The sequence below is a fragment of the Carcharodon carcharias genome, chromosome 32, assembly GCF_017639515.1.
Source record: "Carcharodon carcharias isolate sCarCar2 chromosome 32, sCarCar2.pri, whole genome shotgun sequence".
Classification (NCBI taxonomy): domain Eukaryota; kingdom Metazoa; phylum Chordata; class Chondrichthyes; order Lamniformes; family Lamnidae; genus Carcharodon; species Carcharodon carcharias.
This window is the reverse complement of record NC_054498.1, coordinates 10,301,994-10,323,106: the sequence shown is the minus strand read 5'-3', so window position 1 is coordinate 10,323,106 and position 21,113 is coordinate 10,301,994. Positions and strand designations below refer to the sequence as shown.

The following is a 21,113-nucleotide window of genomic DNA, read 5'->3' as shown; positions in this document are numbered from 1 at the left end:
GTGGTTCATGAAGGCAGCTCACCACCACTTTCTCAAGGGCAACTAAGGATGGGCGATAAATGCTGGTCCAGCCAGTGAAGTCCACATCCCATGAATGAATTTTTAAAAAAAAAGGAACCTGAATATTTAATTTTTTTCTGCTTACATTAGACATCTACTGTTTTTAGACTTGCTGAAATGTGACACATTTCAATGTTGAGTGGAGATCGGAGTTGTTCCATTGATTTTGATGCTTGTGTGATTTGATAAGGCAAATGAATCCAAAACACTTTTTTTTACATTTTGAGAGCAGAATGTAGTTTCTTTTAAAAAAAAGACTTTAACCACATTTTTTTTTCTTGCTACTTAATCCTCCTCTCCCTGCCTCATACGCCTTCAATATTCTTTGTCAAATATAAACAATTTTTGGATTTTAATTTGCAGTGAATATTGACGTACGGTATCTTCTGTTAGGATAGCCTTCTCATTTGTGGAACAGAAATATCCAAACATCCCAACAAGTTATTAATCAGGCAAAATGTAATCTTCCTGTGCTGATCAGAACTCTTTGGTTGTGACACAGTTTTAAATGTGCAGTAAACTAAAGGATGGTATGAAATAATACATACGTTTACAATATGAGTACACAATCCAGGTTGACACGAGTGCAGTGCTGCCTTTTGGGTGAGCTGCAAAACTGAGGCCCAATTTGCCTTCAGATGGCTGTAAAAAAAAAAAAACCCATGGCACCACTCAAGCAGAAGCAGTGGAGTTCTCCTGGTGTCCTGCCCAACATTTATTTCTCATGACCAAAGAATTGATCTTGTCATTTGGCTCACTGTGTATAAGTTGATTGCAATATTTGCTTACCTTCAAAAGTCATTAATTTTATGTAACATGTTTTGGGATGTTCTGAGGACCCATAACAAGGTGATACTTATGTCTTGAAGCTATGTATCCTGTGAATGAAAATTGCTTCATGGTTTAGTTTTGTACATGTTGCCATAGCTAATTTTGGAGATTAAACAATTTATAAAGTGAAGTTTAAAATATTGAAGGCTGTGTTTTGACATGTTAATGCACAGGACAGTTGTGTGAAAAACATTGTATATCAACCTGCAAAAAGATGTAGGAACTGGATCCTTACAGCATGAATCATACATTACTTACCAACTTCCCTTTGTCTCGGAGCAAAGGTCATGAATATTATTTGATTTCTCATTAAAGAAGTGTCTTTTACCTGAATTCCTTGATCCATATAATTCTGATCTATGGTCCAGCCAATGCTATGTGCCTGATCAACTATCTATTGCATGTCTGTTCTTAATATAAGGCTAAACTTTGGTTAGGGCAGCTCATGTGGAATGGAGAGCAAGAATTTATTGAACAAAATCTTGAAGGGGAGGTGGGTGGTGGGGATAGGGCTACTTTTGTGGAATCAGGATCATTACTTTTTCTGTTTTCCATAAATTACATTGACTGGATGTTCACTTCTAATTTTAAACTTGACGCAGTGGCTCACAGGATACCAATCTGTTGTCAGCCTGGCAGTGAGGAACCAAGGGCAAGCTAAATGACCAGTTGACATTTCAAATAGGCATGACGCAAACAGCTTCAGGTGTTCAAACAAGACAGTATTCCAATATCATCCAATATCTGGCATGCATAGTAGATAGATGTAGTGATATGCAAGACATGTTGCTTATATTAGGCTAATAAGGATAGCATCTATGAAATCTATTAGTGTTATCACAAAGCACACTATTATAAAATGTTAGAATTCAGTGATGTATTTATAATGCAGGAGTCATTTGAATTCTTATATGGTACTAGGGGTTCGTTTTTGAGCTGTATCCCTGAATGCAGACGTTTTAAGCATGATTTAAAAACTGCAATTTTATAACATTTCCAATTTTTTCTCCAGGGTTACAAATTGAAGCAAAGATAAACAAACTTGTTCAGTGTCTCAGTAAAGATCACCATTATTTCCTCAATAATGCTTGAAGGTTTGGTTGTCATGCATAATCTCTTAGCTTTAAAGAAGAACTATGTCTCATTGACCATCAACCAGAAAATGGGGAATAATTCTTTGCAGACATAATGTATGCATTAACAGCAAGCATACTAATGATCGTCTGTTATGCTAATCACAAATGACTAAATAAAATTGCAAAAAGCACTATGAATGTATCTCGTATGTGAATACTTGACTTGTAATATTGTTTTACGGTATGGGCAATATTCGTACCTGAAATTCTCTCTTTTGAATCTGTTCAGAATGTAACAGTTATGAAATGTTTCCCAGGTTATTTTTAATCTTGTCCCCACTCCTAAGAATCTGTGTTTGATTGCTGTAATGACATTCCAGTAGCCTGTTAGTTTAATAGTGAAGAAATTACAATGAACACTATCAACATTGTTTAAATTTTATTAAGACTGTAGTGTAATGTTAAAGGTGGTTTGAAGTGATTCATGAGGCTGCAATTTAATCTAGGTTCTCGATGCTATTTCAACCCCTGACAAATTATAGCCTTTCTACTCCATTCACCTGTATTGTATAGCACAGTAATTATGATTCCTTTAGGGCTAGGAAATGAGAATATTTAACTCTAGCTGTAATGTGTGGGTTAGTTTGCATTTACTGTAAGTTAAAGGAAAATTTTAAACAAGACAGACCGGAAGATGATTTGAGTTTTAGTCCATTGAGGAGCAAATAGCCAGGTTTGTACTACTTCTAGCTGTCTAATGAACTCTGCTGCAAAGTACTAGTGGGAATTTTTGGTTAAGAGCAGGATATGATGTGACACGGTTCACTAGCATGCTGACACGTTGCCTTGATTATTGGCAGAAGATGTGACCCCCCTGACGTAGGCTGCTCCTGCTGCAATTGTGTGGTTCAAAGCATAAAGGATGATGAGGAAAATTATTGGTGCTGCTTAAACTGATATGCTTCCCAATTGTGAACAACATGAAATATGTGTGCAGTTTGACTTTTTGCAAAGGAGTTGAAAAGTGCCTGCCACCCGCTTGTTTAAACATGGCAGAGTTTGTTTCACACTGTCGAGTTCCTGACTCAATAACATTGGAAGGTAGGTGGGTGGTGTTCAAATCTTTGAAATGGATATTTTGCCAATGATGGGAAAGATGACGTGTACTTGTTTTAAGTGTTGTCCTAGTAGAATTGCTAGTGTATGACCCAGATAACACTATTTTGGAAAAACATATTTTCAAAGTCCATAGTTTGAAATGAAGAACGTTTACCTTGTCTAATGCTGCCCCAACGTTTCCACGGGGAAGAATAAAACACCCTACTCTTTGCTGGACATGTTTTATATTTGAATCCTTGTTCCTAAAATGACCTTGTGTCAGGCTCATATTTAAGTTACTGTATAGTTCCCATATTACAACAGTGACAACACTTTTTTCAGATTTTACATTGGCAGTAAAGTGCTTTGGGATGTCCTGAAGCTTGTGAAAGGCACTGTGAGTACAATTTTTATTTTAAAGAATGAAATAAATCCACTGCATATGCCTTTAAAATGCAGCCTTTGCTGCACTGAAAAATACAAACCCTTAAAAAGACCCAAAGATTGGCAATAGAAAGTGTTGGTACTTTTGTCTCTTTGAAGCAGATATGTATAATGTGTTTTTTTTTAATATCTCTGACAGCATGTTGCAATTTTTTTTCCCTTTTTGATATTGAAACGAGCAATGTACAAAAATTCCAGTTCGAGTTCAGAAAATTATAAATAAAAATTGAAGCAAAATATCTTTCTCTATCTTCCTTGGGCTGTTCAGTCTAAATGTTTTATGAGCCAACAGAATGTTGCTTCCTTCCAGAATAATTTGATGCTAGTTTACTGCCATGTTTCATCCTTTTTAACCATGTTTAATGATGGTTTTATTGAATTAGACTGATGACCGTCTTCAATTGTGTGCGGTGTCTTTCCTTTAAAGTTGTTTGTAGCACAACCTGTTTTAAATAATTAATCAAATGCTACTATTTTAATTTGTGTTTGAACCATAGTTTACAATTGTTTGTTTATACCAGGAGGCTATTATTAAAATTTCACATTTGTAATCCAAGACTCTGCTGCAATCCAGAGCAGTTTATTTTAGTAAGAATTGTCATTGTGCTAGGATCTGTGGTGAATTCTTTCCTGTCTATACAGTTATCTGTAGATGTGAAACCCTGGTTGAAGTGCCTTGCTACCATTAATGTCCTAACTTCCTAAAATTGGAGTTGTGCAAACTACTTGCAGAAGACTTAATGTAAAGAACCTAGTAAAATCCACAGTATCCTGTAAATGTGAAAGGATGTACTGTCATTGCTTCTGTCCTTTCAACTCCATCGTTTCATTTGAGCTGTGTTCCTGCTTTGCTCAATCAAAGGCCCCTTCTGTGGGCCTAATTTTCCTGAACCACATTTACATCTGCCATGCACTGTGAACTATTAGTGTCCAGATGTCTCAGTTTCTGTTTGACTCCTTTGTTAGCTGTCCTGTGGGAGCTGTGAAATGCAGGCCTGTGCTGCAGTGCAACACAAGGAGGATAGCTGGAGAGTCTTGATACAAGGGAGCATGTATGGCAGTTGATTTTAATTTTTTGAGTGGGTAACTGTTTCATACTTGTTGGCTCACTGAGCTCATGATTTCCATGGTTGAAAAGGGCAATATTTACTTATTGACTGGCAGAGAGTAGATTGGCTGTGTGGGCTAAAATAAAGTACTTAAAACATTTTACTGGCTAAATTGAAGGTTCAGATACTGAAGTAATTCAAATCTCTGCTACCTTTGTCTTAAGTCACATCAAGCCCAGTTCACCCACCTCCACTGTATTCAATGACCTAATTTGGCTCCCAGTTAAGCAGTGCTTTGATTTTTAAAACTCTCGATCTTTGTTTTCAAATCCCTCCCTGGCCTTGCCCCTGTCTCTCTCTCTATAACCTCCTCCGATGTCAGCCCTCTGAGATCTCAGCACTCCGCCAATTCTGACCTTTCTAGCATTCCTGATTTTAATCGCTCCACCATTGGTGGCCATGCCCTCAGCCGACAAGGCCCTAAAGCTTTGGAATTTCCTCCCTATATCTCAGAACCTTTCTACCTTCCTTTCCTCTTACCCTACCTCTGACGAAACTTTTGGCCACCTGTTGAACTATCTTCTATGGTTTGGTGTCAGATTTTATTGATGCTTGTAAAGTGCCTTGAGCCGTTTTATAATGTTAAAGGTGTTATACAAATGCATGTTCTTGCTGATAAAACTGAGGAGTGCTAGTTGCAAATGATTCCCCAATCTATGTGCATTGTAAAATATAATTTGATTTTTCCTGCATTCCAGGTTGACTGGTCAGAACAATAGGCAATTAGTGAATCAAGTTTTAAAAAAAAGTTAGGGAACTTTAAATATTTGCAGGAAGGTTTGAAAGTGTGTAATAGTACATGTTGCTATCTCTTGATGCAATTGGGCCTTTGGGTTAATAGCTGGTTAACATGCGATGCACTGAGTAGCTGAATCTATGTAGAAAATGTTCAGGCAACATGATTATCCCTTGAGTGTTTCATCAAGTATGTATATCATGGGAGTGAATAGGAAGTGATTTGGTTGTTTGGAATTCTGTGCATGGACCAGAATAATATTTGGTTCCCAGTGTGTATTTGTGTACTTGAATCCTAGTCAACGTTTTGTAAGTTTTAACTGTTTAACAGTTCTGGACTGGGGCAATGGTAGGCATAGAAATTAGTTGTCCTTTTTTAAAGCTGGGGAAGCTTAAGTTCCCCTAATGTTCTCTGTTCCTGTTTGTTCAATCGTTTCTGAAAAAATGTGTGAGCCTTAAGTCAGTTATCCTTAGAAATTGATTAAAAATAGGGTTCAAAAATATCACTCTTGAATAAGGAAGTTCGACTATTGATGGCATGCATATCCTATTTAAGTAAACTAAGGGAGGTAGATAAGAAATGTAGTTTTTTGAATTTCTTTCTTGTGCACTGCAAAAACTGCTTGCAAGTTTTTATTTGCTTTGCAGCATATGTCTGACCTACATAATGTTTTAGCATAGTTGCACAGTAATTAGAGGATTGAATTAGTTGTTAGATCTTCCACACTTATCAGCACTTCAGTAAAGTGCAGGTTGTATTGATATCAACCAATATCCTCAGATGTCAAAGCCAAACTTAGCTCTATTTAAATGCACAAAAGATGAAATGCCACTAGATATATTTAAGCAATCTTATTTTTGGCACCAGCAAGCCAACAAATTACCTATTCAAATCTGCACTCTTAGCACATGTTACTTCATTGCTGGATATTGTGATGCTGTTTTCCTCAAGTGAGCAGTTACCTTGTTGAAATTAAGAAAAAAAATTGCTTAGCTCAAAATTTCCGCAGACCATTCTGCAATACATTTAAATGTTGTAGCTGAAAATGGCTGTCATGCTAATGATTTTCTTGGCTCTCTGCTCTTAAATCTTTGAGCTTGGGTCTTGTGTCTTGTAAGTTTTAATGTTTGGCTAGTTTTCAGCTGTCAAATTTTAGTCATTTAAATTTTTATTCGTGTATTTTTGAGTGAAAAATTAATGTTTCATTTTTTATAAGGAGAAACCTTTTATTCACTTGATACAAAACCTAATGCCTGAATGAACTTTGTGATTAGGATTGTGAGGGTATGTTGCTGCCAAGGCAATATATTTCCTCTTGTAAAAATGTAGCTTATTTTGAAGTTAATTCCATGGTCCATAGTTTGTTGTAATAATGATAGTGGCACCATCAGCGTTTGCCATCTTTACTCCTCTGAAATTGACAGTAGCTTGTGGGGTCTGTCCATGTGCAGTTAAATGTGGAGATCCAGAAGTTGCAATCAGTGATTCTGCACTTCCCTATAGAGTGCCCTGTGGCAGCCCCCAGACTGAAGTCAAACAGAAATCACAGAATGGAAGAAAGTGTCCCATTTTATGCTCTGAAATCTTGCTGGAAGTACCCTCAAAGTGACACCTTGTTGAACGATCTACATAGTTCATTATTGCTGCTGAACAGCCTCATGACCTTAAAACCAATTTTATTTTGTGAGATATTGAATTTGTCCATGACATGCAAAAGTTCTAGGGTTTTTTTTGGAGCTTAACTTGTGCGTATATCCTATTGTTAATTTACTCTGTTTTTAAGACATAATTTAGGTTGAACAATTGGTGCATTTTACCTCCTGGTTTGCTCTGTGAGGGTACTTCAATGTGACTGGCTGCTTACCCTACTTTGTTACATCACTTGCTGGACCCATAGAGGTCTAACTTGGTGCCAGATTTAAACTGATGTCAGGAAAGGTGAAATCTATGCCATAGAAATTGATAGACCATTGGGGCAACTTTCATCAAGGCCAGTGGCAAACATTAAACTCATTCTTGGGATGTGGGCCTTATTCTATGAAGAAGTTGGGCCAATGCCCATTGAATTTTAGAAGAATGAGAGGTGACCTTATTGAAACATACAAGATCCTGAGGGGATTTGATAGGGTAGGTACTGGGAGGATGTTTCTAATTATGCGGGAGACTTGAACTGGGAGACACGGCTTAAGAATAAGAGATCTCCCTTTTAAGGCAGAGATGAGAATTTTTTTCTCTCTAAGAGTGGTTGTTATGTGGAATTCTCTTTCTCTGAGCATTGGAGGCTGGGTCATTGAATTTATTCGAGGTAGAATTACACAGATTTTTGATGGACAAGGGAGTGATGGGTTATGGGGGAAAATGGCAAAGTGGAGTTGGGACCACTCCATGGGATCAGCCATGATCTTATTAAATGGCAGAGCAGGCTTGAAGGGCCAATTCCTGCTTCTAGATCCTATGTTTTACATTTACTGCGGTTTTGCTGCTGATCCTGAAATCTGGGTCCACGTTACACTTTATGCGGCTTAAAAACTCGTAAATTTGCTATCTTATTAGTTCTAATCCTCCCCCCTAATAAAAGCTTAATTTAAAGCAATTTTCCAGCCTTAACCTTTTTCCATTTACTATCTTATATACCTCCTTTAGATTATCTCTTAGATCCACCTTTTGGGATTGAACATATCCGAGACCTCCAAGATGAGGGAACATCATTGTGGCCCTTAGCAACATCATCATGGCTTGAATGCCCTTGTGTTGGCAACGATAGCTGGACACAGTACTCAAGTTGTGCTTTGACTGGATAATTTCATATAACCCCTCTGACTGATATTCTGTTTTGGCCAGAAAGATCCATTTTTTTTTTGGTTTTGCTGATTCTGATTTGGTTAAGCTTTGAGGGTCAAGAATTCCAGGTCTTTCCTGTGATTGCCATTTCATGTTTAATCATATACTCATTTTGCGAAACATTTAAATTTAGCCAATTTACTGCAGTAATTTCTGAGTTTTAACTGAGCCAAATTGTGAGATTTACTGAACTGGTTGAAACCCCCTACATCTAGAACTGAAATGAGGAGAAACTTCTTTGCACAAAGGTTTATGAATCTTTGGAATTCCCTGTCGCAGAGAGGTGTGGATGCTCAAGTTGTTGAGTGTCCAAGTCAGAGATTGACAGACTTTTGGATGCTCAAGGAATCCAGGGATATGGGGATTGTGTGAGAAGGTGTAACTGAGGTACATCTGATATGATTTTGTTGAATGACAGAGCAAGCTTGAGGGACTGAATGGCTCACTCCTCTTTCTAGTATTCTTATGGACTGCATCTGAACAGATTATCTGTTATCTGGAAATACTTATGGAAAGGCGTTTTCCCCATCTGTTAGGTAATGGAGGGTCCAACTTGAACATATTGCACATTGTACATCTAAATTGAGAGATTACTTTTCAACGGAATTGGGCCGAATTGCTGAATAAGATTATCTGAATTTGCCCTAAGGTTCCAAATGTGTTTCGTGCCTACTGAAATCTGAAGTCAATTTTTGTAGTCAGATCAAATTTTTCAAGTCAGTTAAACCCATTAACTGAATTAAATTGAAGGATTTTGTATTATTACTGTTTACTTTTTGTAGGCTTTGTAAGTATTGTCTGGTTACAACATAAATTTGTATTTTGGCTTATGGTGGATACTCCACTTTTAATTTTCTACTTTCTGTATAATTTGCCTTTGAAAAGATTGGGTTATGAACTTGGATAGTAATTTGATTTCAACATTTTTTGTGTCCAAGTAAGTAAATTTAAAGTATCTGAATTGGATTGAGTTTAAGGTTGCAATGTTTCCAGCCATCACTTTTAGGCCAAGTTGAGAAATGCTGTTTTCAGAGAATCCAGCATTTCCAATAAGCACCATTCTGATCTTTACAAGAAAAAAGTCAAGTTGCCAGCCTCTGTCATTTTTTGCTTTTCTTCAGGTTTTTTTCATTTGCTAGGGGTAGTAACACCTTCATGACATTTCATAACAGCAACTTATGGCTTCTTTTAAATTAATAAACGTCCCAAGGCACTTCAAGGAAGCATTATAAAACAAAATATGACACAAGATATTGGCCCAAAACTTCCGATCAGTGTTGGAATCACTGTGTTGGACACTGTCTCTGACTCTAAACCAAGAGTCAGAGACTTGTTCGGAGCATCTCTGGGAGCAGGGGAATTGCCTATTGGATGTTCAAACTTCCTGGGGAATTTCCACAGAATCAGTGTATTGGGACTTCCACAGGGCCTTGGATTCATCTTGGATTGTTCGTCCAGTCTCTGATGGTCTAGAGACCGGATAACCTGGGCCATTATCATGGACCATAAAGGTTCTCCTGTGCTCGACATGTGAACATTGTTCATGCATGTTTCTAAAGACTGAATTTTGATAGATGAGTAGACTATTTTTATAGTTGAAAAGTATCATGGTCTAACTATGCATGTAGACTTTCCAAAAGAGATTAATGCAGGCACTTGGAACTGGAGAATTTTGGTTACATCCTATTTTCTTTCCCACTACACCATAGCTTAGAGATGGCCCACTCCTGCCTTGGCGGAGATTAGCTAGCCAAAAAGAAGCTCTTTATTTTGAAGATACAAGTATACATTAATACATCATCAAGTCTACAGCACAGAAACAGGCCATTCAGCTACTCTGGTGTTTATGTTCCACGCACTTCCTCACACACACAGTCTAAATTGAAAATAATGGGACTCAAATTTTGAATGGATCAGTGGTAAAATGAAATACTAAGGTTGTCAGTCTCTTGAGTGGCATTTAGTGCTGTAAATTTCTAGCATTTGTGTCCTCGTTTGTGTTCTGAGGTCAGTAAATTTACAAAAATAAGGAATGCATGCATATGGTGTCACCACTGATCCATTCAATGCATCAAACACTAACTTGCTGGATGGCCACACTTATAAAACTTTTTAAATATGTCAGAAAAGGCTTCAGAGTACCCATGTGTGTGGTTCCATAAACTTACTTTGGTTTCTTTTTGTGATGGGTCATTGGGTTTTTCTTCCAATGAATGACCAGTTTAGGTAATCTACTAATACTGTGGTTTTATAAGCAAGTGGGGGTTATCTGTTCATTTTTACATAATATTTGCTCATCTGTTACATGAGACTCTAATGCTCAGACAACTGTGCCTAATACTTCAGTTTTGAGCTTAAAGTTTTTATTTTGAAAAATAAATGACCAGTTTTGTGCTATTCTAAAGTTTTTTCTCCCCAATGTGTTTTTGCTTGTTTTCATTGTTTGTTCTGATGTTTAATGTATACCTGTCATAGTGTGAGGTTTCATTAGATTTACTTTTAGATTACTAGGATGCTTGTGTTCAAGACTTTTGAATAATGCAGATTTTACTTTTGAATCTTTTTTCTCCCATAAAATCTGTGAAGGTTCTGTTGACTTTTTAAAGTATGAAATCGTGTATATTGGAATATTTTGTTCATCATCATTATTTTGTGTTAAAGTTTTGCGGAGGGTCCTTTAGAAACTTGGCATTTGAAGGACGGATATCTTTTTTCAGCTGTGTTCCCTGTAGCTAAGTCAGAAAACTAGTAAATGAAGTTTCTTTGACCAAAGTTTTTTGTGCCTTTCCTGTGAAAAGCTTTTCAATGGAATTGTAAATGAGCTTTTCAACAGCCGCAGCTTGTCCTTTGTAGATATACTGAGAGTGCTGCTGTTTAACGGACAAGTTTCTTGTTTTTGCAGCGTCAGTGTGCTGCTGAATAATGTTTGGGGTGCGGTGGCAGCTTTGCACTTCATTGCCTGTTCAAAAGGCCTGTTGCATTGGTGCTCTGTCCTCTTGGCAATATTGCCAAGCTCCTAACAATGAGGAGGCAGACAATATGAAGCTTAAAATTGAGATGCACTATGTTTACCCTAAGAATCCCAAAGTTTTGCCTTTTGATCCTAGCAATATTGGATCAGTTGACATATAGGCATGGAGTTTAGAGTGATAATGATGGTGAAACTGTTGGTGTTTGATGTCATTGCACCACTGAAAGCAATAGCAACTTTGCACGTGCACAGAGTAATGTGGAAACTAGTTCTGTTGAAGGGTCATGAGGACTCGAAACGTCAACTCTTTTCTTCTCTGCCGATGCTGCCAGGCCTGCTGAGTTTTTCCAGGTAATTCTGTTTTCGTCTAAGTTTCTGTCAGTGATTCTACGATTCTTCAGGTGATGTGCTGTTGAGGGCCACCCAGACTATAATCAATGGGAGATGAATGGATTGATGAAAACTTCTACTCTTAAACTGTTTGTCTCACTGTAAAAAGTTACATCTTGTTGAAAGGGTTTTTAATGGCGTACTGACTTCATAATTACTGCAAAACATCCTCACTAATCCTGAAAGGCTAATTTTATATTTGTGAAATGTCAAATTGCTTAAGTTTGTTCATTTTTTGATTTGATTAAAACAGGAGCTAAACCATTTTCAGATAAATTAATAATGAAAACCAAATGCTCTTGTTGCTGTATGAGAGAATGACCACCTCCAGTGCTGTATCATTCTATGTAAGCATGCTGGTTAGTATTCAGAAAGCAAGTCAATGCACTAAATTTTGGCATGGCAGCTGTACTACAAATGATTGGTGGAAAGTATGTCTGGGAGAAGGCAGCGTAAATGGGTGATTAGTTTTTAACTTCCTGTCATCTGTTGTTTGTCTCCTTTATGTTTCAGCATAGTTATGTTCTTTGCTAGCATGTCCTTTGCGACTTGCATTAAATCAGAATTGTTTGAAATGTGCTAAGTGCTGATAGGCAGTTAAGATGGTGTTTATATTTATCATAGAGAGATAGCTATGCCACTTTCCTAATGCCAACTCGGAGAAAGTTGACTGGTTTATTATAGGCTTTCTGTGTAACTAAGCTCAGTTAACATCCTTCAAAAGAACAAAGATTATTTCTGTCTTCTGTTTTTGTAACGCCTTTGACGCTTCAACCTGAATGGAAGCCGTCATGCTGTTTTTTTACAGTATGCTGCTAACTTCTAATTTATTAGCACTCCTTTTTGACTTGAGTGCAAAAAATCAAGATTGACGTTCCAGTGCAGCACTGAGAGCTACCCTGTTGGGCGTGGTGTCTTTCGAGCTGGATGTAAAATTGGGTGAGGTGTGTCTCAGACTCGTTGAGCAGCAGCTTGATATAGTCGTGCTCTCAAAACCATACCTTACAGATAATGCTCCAGTCACCACCATCCCTGGGTATTTCCTGTCCCACCGGCAGAACAGACCCGGCAGAGGTGGCGGCAGAGTGGTATACAGTCGGGAGGGAACTGGCCTTGGAGTCCTCAATATTGACTCTGGACGCAAATAAGTCTCATAGCATCAGGTAAAACATGGGCAAAAGAACTGCAGGAACTCTAGAGGTGAAAGTGACTGTCCTTGACATCAAGGTAGTGTTTGGTTGAATGTGGCATCAGGGAGCAAAACTCGAGTCAATGGGGATCAGGGGGGCAACTCTCCACTGGTTGGAGTCATACCTAGCACAAAGGAAGATGGTTGTGGTTGTTGGAGGTCAGTCATCTCAGTTCTAGAACATTACTGCAGCAGTTCCTCAGGGCAGCGTCCTAGGCCTCAACCATCTTCAGCTGCTTCATTAATGACCTTCCTTCCATCATAAGGTCAGAAGTTCACTGATAGCACTATTCTCACATCCTCAGATGCTGAAGCAGTCCATGTCCAAATGCAGCAAGATCTGGGCAATATCCAGTTTTGGGCTGACAAGTGGCAAGTAACATTCATGCCACACAAGTGCCAGGCAATGACCATCTCCAACAAGAAAGAGAATCTAGCCATCGTATCATGACATTACAATTGCTGAATCCTCCACTATCAACATCCTGAGGGTTACCATTGACCAGAAACTGAACTGGACTAGCCACATAAATACTCTGGCCACAAGAGTAGGACAGAGGCTGGGTATCCCATGGCGAGTAACTAACCTCCTGACTCCCCAAAGCCTGTCCACTATTTATAAGGCACAAGTCAGGAGTGTGATGGAATACTCTCCACTTTCCTGAATGATTGCAGCTCCCACAACACTCAAGAAGCTTGACACTGATAAGGACAAAGCAGCCTGCTTGATTTGCACCCCTTCCACAAACATTCACTCCCTCCATTATTGACTCATAGATGGTACACTGCTGCCACTATAAGATTTACCAAAGCTTCTTAGACAGCATCTTCCAAACCCATAACCACCACCATCTAGAAGGAAAAGGATGGCAGACACATCGGAAACCACCACCTGGAAGCTCCCCTCCAAGGCACTGGCCATCCTGATTTCGAAATATATTGCTGTTCCTTCACTATCGCTGGGTCAAAATCCTGGAACTACCTCCCTATCAGCATTGTGAGTGTATCTACACCACATGGACTACAATGGTTCAAGAAGGCAGCTCACCCCCACCTTCTCGAGGGCAATTAGGAATGGGCAATAAATGCTGGCCCAGTCAGTGAAGTCCATATTCCATGAGTGAATTAAGAAAAAGATCCCATGGTACTATTTCAAAGAGGAACAGCTGAGTTATCATCTGGGTGTCTTGGCTCGTATTTATTCCTCAAAGACAGATTTGCAAACATTTTGGTTGGAGGGCCACATCTGGCTGTGGAAATTGTATAGGGGGCTGGACGTAAACACTCAAGAAACAATCAATTATAAGTTAAATTTTGTTACAATAAACATAATCTCATAATCTTTATTATGTTAATTGTACCATCGTAACAATATATTGCATACAATAATGAAACCAAACATAACCTTTCTCTTCATGCCTTCTTGGCTTAATGTGAGCAATGCAGTTGGTGGTCCCTCTTTTTACAATCAAAGTTTGGTGTCACTCTTTTTTTCATATATCTACAGTTGCTGCCTGATCTGCTGAGTACTTCCAGTATTTTCTGTTTTTTCAGATTTCCAATATCTGCAGCATTTTGATTTTGTCTTGCTGTAGATGTAATTCACTGTGAACTGCAAGGGAAAAGCTGAAGAGAAAACCTGGAGAGACCAGAAGGTATCTCAGGCAGTCACCACTTTGTGTGGGGAGTATAGTAATCTGTTTCCTCTGTACCTCATTCCTAGGACTAGAACTTACCAATATTAACCTTGGCACATTCTAAAAGAGGTGCTATCAAAGTGTGTCTGTGATGTATCTGTTCCGCACCTGTTAGGGAACCCATTGCTAATTTCCAATTTTCTGTAAACACAAATTCAAACCTAAAACCACACACACTTCACTTTCTATTACATTCATCGTCCTTCAAATCTGTGCCAGCTGCAACTCTGGCAGGAACAGAAGATGTTTTTTCAGCTTGAACTTACAGACGTGCATGAACAACTAACCAATGAGATGTCCATCTCAAAATATTCAACCGGGATTGCTTGTAGAGACTTGTGTTTCTCTCTGTAGTGATGCTGCCAGACCTCCTGAGTTTTTCCAGCACTTCCTGTTTTTATATTCTCTTCAGTCATACATATCTTGGGACATGCTGCAGGTAGCAGCATTTATGCTTTGACAATTTGATCCCTTGTCGACCAGCAAAACTTGTCAAGTTTTGGTTGCTGGGTCCACAAATCTGCTACCTTCTGATTCTTTTGTCTACTACCTTAAATCTGTGCCCTCTGGTTGCTGACCTTTCTGCCACCCGAAACAGTTTCTTCTTATTTAACTAATCAATACCCATCATGATTTTGAGCCTCTGTTAAATCTACCCTTAACTTTCAGTGCTTGAAGAATAACAACCCTAGCTTTTCTCATCTCCCCACTTAACTGAAGTTTCAAATCCCCAGTATTGTTGTAAATATGGCTATTGGAATTTATTATATAAAACGTTGACTGGACATATACACAGATGCAAGATTTTTTCATAGGTTATAGATATGTATCCTAGTGGTTAAAGGCACTCTTCATTCCAGTACAGACCTGAAGGTCCCAGCTTCAAATCCTGGACTGCCAGCTTTCATGGCACCAGATCTCAACAAGAATCCGTTCCTTCAGTGAGGGATTGAGAAAAACGGGAAAATAAAACCAACATTAAGGACTTCTTTTAAAGAATTTTAAAACTGAAGTGTAAGATAAGTTTCAAGTTTTGAAATTAGTGTCTATACTTAAGCAAAAAGCAAATCAAAACTGCAGCAATTAAGTTATCTTGATTGCACACCAACCTTGTGATGCTCTCTTTGCTGCTCTGTGTGCTCACCTACAGTGACATGCATGCACTTCCCAAGACCAGCCTGCCTCCAGCCTCTGGTATTTGATCTGCAACTTACTTGGAAGTACTCTTGTTGCCCTGAAGTTTTCCCCTTGAAGCTCTCCATAGGTCAGATCTGCATTTTCTAATAAATTATGCAGATAGGGCAAATGCCAGAAACAGTTGTACACGCACATTTGACATGCACTGTGTGCTTTCACTTGTGCAGCTATGGGGTGGATTTAAAAACTGTAACCTGTCCAGGTCTGCTCAATGAATACCATAAAAACAGATTATCTGGTCTTTAACACATTGTTGTTTGTGGGAGCTTGCTGTGTGCAAACTGCTGCATTCCCTACTTTACAACACTGCACTTCAGAAATACTTTGATTGTGAAGTGCTTTGGGACAGCTTTGTGTAGCTGTTAAAGGTGCTCTATCAATGCCAGCCTTTTTGTTCTTTAATTTTAATGGCATTTTTTTTAATGGTATACTAGTTTGAGGATTTAGGGTAACTGCTTTTTTTAAATTAAAAAAAAAATTAAATTGAAGCCAAAATATTTATCCCGTTTTTCTAACATTTAAACAATTCGGTCATCTCTATTTTTAATGAAATTTTCAATTCTCCCTATCTTTGTAGATTTTTTTTAATTAGGAAGACAAAAGAAACCTTTTAATGAAGTAGAAGAAACTAATTTGTATAGTCATTGCAAATGGTATATCCAACTACAGGATTTTTCAGCTGATGCTTCAACCTTGCGCTTAAGTCAAAGCTTACTTAGCAAAGTTGATATTGTGTAAGATGGGGCTTAGTTGCATAAAGCAGACATGGGTTATATTTTGAGGATTAAATGCTTCAATGTGTGGGGTAAGATTCAGAGAGTAGTAATTTATTTAGGCGGTTATGTGAGAATTTATTCAAATTGGCAGATGAGTTGGCAGTTAATTAGAGGATGTAACACGTTTAAGTTTGAATGATGTAAACAATTAAACTTTGCTTCAAGTTTTACTTCATTGCAATACCATGAGTCTTGTGGTTTAGCCATTGTGCGAAGAGAAACTTATTTAATTGTTTCAAAAAGAAGTGTGCAACATTGAATTGCAAGGCGCAATTATTTTAAAAGTTTAATGTGGCCATATATTTTCTACTGCTTTTCTTCCTGTGATTCTAGAAGTATAATCCGCAAGTGCATGGCTTACAATGTGGACTTCAAAAATAACAGCAATATGCATTAGTATCTGGTTTTTAATATAATGTAATGTTCCCAGGCATTTCACATGGAACTGAACAGTGAAGCTCAGGAAGTCAGTTGAGGGCACTGTCACAAATATGTTTGGTTTTAAAGAACAAAGTAAAGTACAGCACAGGAACAGACCCTTCGGCCCTCCAAGCCTGCGCCGATCATATTACCCGTCAACTAAAATATTTTGCACTTCCGGGGTCCGTATCCCTCTATTCCCATCCTATTCATGTATTTGTCAAGCTGCCTTTTAAACACCACTATCGTACCTGCTTCCACCACCTCCTCTGGCAGTGAATTTCAGACACTCACTACCCTCTGCGTAAAAAAACTTGCCCTGCACATCATCTCTATAGGTTTCTCCTCTCACCTTAAATCTATGTCCCCTAGTAATTGACTCTTCCACTCTGGGAAAAAGCTTCTGACTATCTACTCTGTCCATGCCACTCATAATTTTGTAAACTTCTATCAAGTCACCCCTCAATCTCCGTCGCTGTAGTGAGAACAATCCGAATTTCTCCAACCTCTTCTCATAGCTAATAACCTCCAGACCAGGCAGCGTCCTGGTAAACCTCCTCTGCACCCTCTTCAGTGCCTCCTTATCCTTCTGGTAATGAGGCGACCAGAATTGCACGCAATATTCCAAGTGTGGCCTAACCAAGGCTCTATACAGCTGCAGCATGACTTCCCAGCTTTTATACTCAATACCCCTGCCAATGAAGGCAAACATGCCATATGCCTTCCTGACTACCTTATCCACCTGCGTTGCCACTTTCAGTGACCTGTGGACCTGTACACCCAGATCCCTCTGCCCGTTGATGCACTTAAGGGTTCTGCCATTTACTGTATAATTCCTGCCTGTATTAGACCTTCCAAAATGCATTACCTTGCATTTTTCCAGATTAAACTCCATCTGCCATTTCTCCAACCGATCTATATCCCGTTGTATCCTTTGACAATCCTCTTCACTATCTGCAACTCCTCCAACCTTAGTGTCATCTGCAAACTTACTAATTAGCTCAGTTACATTTTCCTCCAAATCATTTATGTATACTACAAACAGCAAAGGTCCCATCACTGATCCCTGCAGAACTCCACTAGTTACAGCTCTCCATTCAGAAAAGCACCCTTCCACTGCTACCCTCTGTCTTCTATGACCAAGCCAATTCTGTATCCATCTTGCTAGCTCACCTCTGATCCAGTGCGACTTTACCTTCTGTACCCGACTGCCATGAGGGACCTTGTCAAAGGCCTTACTGAAATCCATGTAGATAACATCCACTACCCTTCCATCGTCGATCATTGTCACTTCCTCGAAAAGCTCGCTCAAGTTAGTGAGACATGACCTCCCCTTCACAAAACCATGCTGCCTCTCACTAATACGCCCATTTGCTTCCAAATGGTAGTAAATCCTGTCATGAAGAATCTTCTCCAATAATTTCCCTACCATTGATGTAAGGCTCACCCGCCTGTAATTTCCTGGATTATCCCTGCTACCCTTCTTAAACAATGGAACAACACTGGCCATTCTCCAATCCTCTGGGACCTCACCCATAGCCATTGAGGATACAAAGATTTCTGTCAAGGCCCCAGCAATCTCCTCCCTTGCCTCCCTCAGTACTCTGGGATAGATCCCATCTGGACCTGGGGACTTATCCACCTTAATATTCTTCAAGATGCCTAACACCTCTTTTTTGATCTCAACATGATCCAAGCTATCTACACACTCTTCCCAGACAAATCGACTGCTAAGTCCTTCTCTTTGGTGATTACTAATGAGAAATATTCATTTAGTATCTCTCCCATTTCTTTTGGCTCCACACACAGATTCCCACCTCTGTCCCTGAGTATACCTACCCTTTCCTTGGCTACCCTCTTGCTTTTTACATATGTATAAAAGGCCTTGGGATTTTCCTTAATCCTGGTTGCCAGTGACTTTTCATGACCCCTTTTAGCCCTCCTGACTCCTTGCTTAAGTTTCTTCCTACTTTCTTTGTATTCTCCACAGGCTTCATCTGTTCCCAGCCTTCTAGCCCTTACGAATGCTTCCCTTTTCTTTTTGACTAATCTCACAATATCCTTCGTTATCCAAGGTTCCTGAAACTTGCCATGCTTATCCTTCATCCTAGCAGGAACATACCGGTCCTGAATTCTTATTAACTGACATTTGAAAGCCCCCCACATGTCAGTTGTTGATTTGCCCTCAAGCATCCGCCTCCAGTCTAGATTCCTCAGTTCCTGCCTAATATTATAATTAGCCTTTCCCCACTTAAGCACCTTAACCCAAAGACTCCTGTTATCTTTATCCACCAGTACTTTTAAACTTACTGAATTATGGTCACTTTTCCCGAAATGCTCCCCTACTGAAACTTTGACCACCTGGCCGGGTTGGGATGGGAAGAAAAGTTGCAAACTGAACTGTTGCACAAACTTTAGTAGTTATGTAAGACCAGCATGGATTCTGTTAGCATGTTATCTAAATGGTAAGAGATTGCAGAGCTCTGAAATGTAGAGGGATCTAGGTGTCCTAGCCAATGAATTGCAGAAGGTTAGTATGCAGTTACAGCAATTATATGAAAAGGTTAATGGAATGTTATCATTGATTGTGAGGGGAACTGAATACAAAAGTAGGGAGGTTATGCTTCAGTTAGGGCATTGGTGAATCCACATCTGGAATACTGTGTACCATATTGGTCATCTTATCTTATCTATGGAAGGATATAAATGCATTGGAAGCAGTTAAGTGAAAGTTTACTAAACTAATGCCTTGAATGGGAAGGTTATTTTATGAGGAAAGGTTGGACAGGTTAGGCTTGTATCTGCTGGAGTTAGAAGAGTAAGAGTGAGTTTTGAAACATATAAGATTTTGAGGGGCCTTGACAGGGTAGATGTGGAAAGGATGTTTCCTTTTGTGGGAGAATCTAGAACTAGGGGTCACTGTTTAAAAATAAGGGGTCGCCCGTTTAAGGCAGATTGAGAGATTTTTTTCTGAGGATGGTCACTCTTTGGAACTCTTCCTTAAGATGTGGTAGAAGTAGCGTCTTGAAATATTTTTCAGGCAGAGCTAGATGGAGCCTTTCATCCCTTTGCTTATCTAGAATATCAGGGGTAGGTGGGAATGTGGAGTTGAGTTTACAATCAGATCAGCCATGATAATGAATGGCAGAACATGCATGAGGGGCTGAGTAGCCTACTCCTCCTAACTCATGTTTGTATGTTACCCATCTGTGTATCGAGAGAGAATTAATTCTGCTTTGAACTATGTAATGGGAAAGTACAGAATATACAATGTTAATTTTTAAAACATTTTGTTGAGATATTCTGTTTATTTCTTGTTGGCTTGAATTATTTCACAGTCTAGTGGTGAGGAGATCGATAATCCTTTCAAAGTGGAGTCTTTCTAAACTTTTATAACTAAGAGGAGTGGGAGGAAAATAAAACAAATCTGCAGAAGCATGTTACTGTTCCAAATGGCATTGAATGCTGCAGTGTGCTGTAAACTGTACATTGTTGCCAAAGCAGTAAGGTGCCTGATTCAAATGTCCTGTGTCTTTTAACCATTGAAGTTCTGAGAGATAAACATGGAACAGCAAACTGTGCCTCTCAAGGTCATGTCATACGTATGACCTTTGTCTAGCAGTATGTGATAAGGTAGTCTTCAGTAGCTGTGCACAATATGAATGATTAAGAATGCGAAAGAAGTTGCAAGCTACTGATGTAATCTGATTCTGCCTATCTTGTTGCTTGTGCAGCCATTGTGCAGCAAGATCAACTACAAGATCAAGCCACCTGTTTTCCAGTTTATAATGAGATGCACCCTTATTCATTTTAGTTAAATGTTTTTATTACTTCATGGGGTGTGGGCGTTGCTGGCTTGGCCCATCCTTAATTGCCCATGAGAAGGAGGTGGTGAGCTGCTTTCTTGAACCGCAGCAGTCCATGTAGTGTAGGTACACCCACAGTGCTGTAAGGAGGGAGTTCCAGGATTTTGACCCAGCGACAGTGAAAGAATGATGATGTAGTTCTAAGTTAGGATGGTGTGTGGCTTGGAGGGGAACTTGCAGGTAGTGGTGCTCCCATGTGTCTGATGCCCTTGTCCTTCTAGATGGTAGTGGTTGTGGGTTGAAAGGTGCTGCCTAAGGAGCCTTGGGTGAATCTTGTAGATGATACACTGCAGCCACTGTGCGTTAATGGTGGAGGGAGTGAATGTTGGTGGATGGGGTGCCAATTAAGTGGGCTACTTTGCCCTGGATGGTGTCAAGCTTCTTGAGTTTGTCTTCCCTGTTGCCTTTCAGT

The 21,113-nt window shown here is 39.2% G+C and overlaps 1 protein-coding gene across 4 annotated transcripts in view; it reads left to right on the top strand.

Annotated features, from left to right (window-relative positions):
- csk (C-terminal Src kinase) overlaps nucleotides 1-21,113 on the top strand; it is a 133,460-nt gene that overhangs the window by 10,509 nt on the left and 101,838 nt on the right. Inside the window, exon 1 of one of the 4 annotated variants that reach the window (XM_041178470.1) lies at nucleotides 2,917-3,068. The exons of 2 other annotated variants lie outside the window; for them this stretch is intronic. The gene's annotated coding sequence lies outside the window, so the exon portion shown is untranslated. Of the gene's footprint in view, nucleotides 1-2,916; nucleotides 3,069-21,113 lie in introns of those variants that run through there. One more of the 4 variants, XM_041178473.1, reaches the window with a different exon arrangement.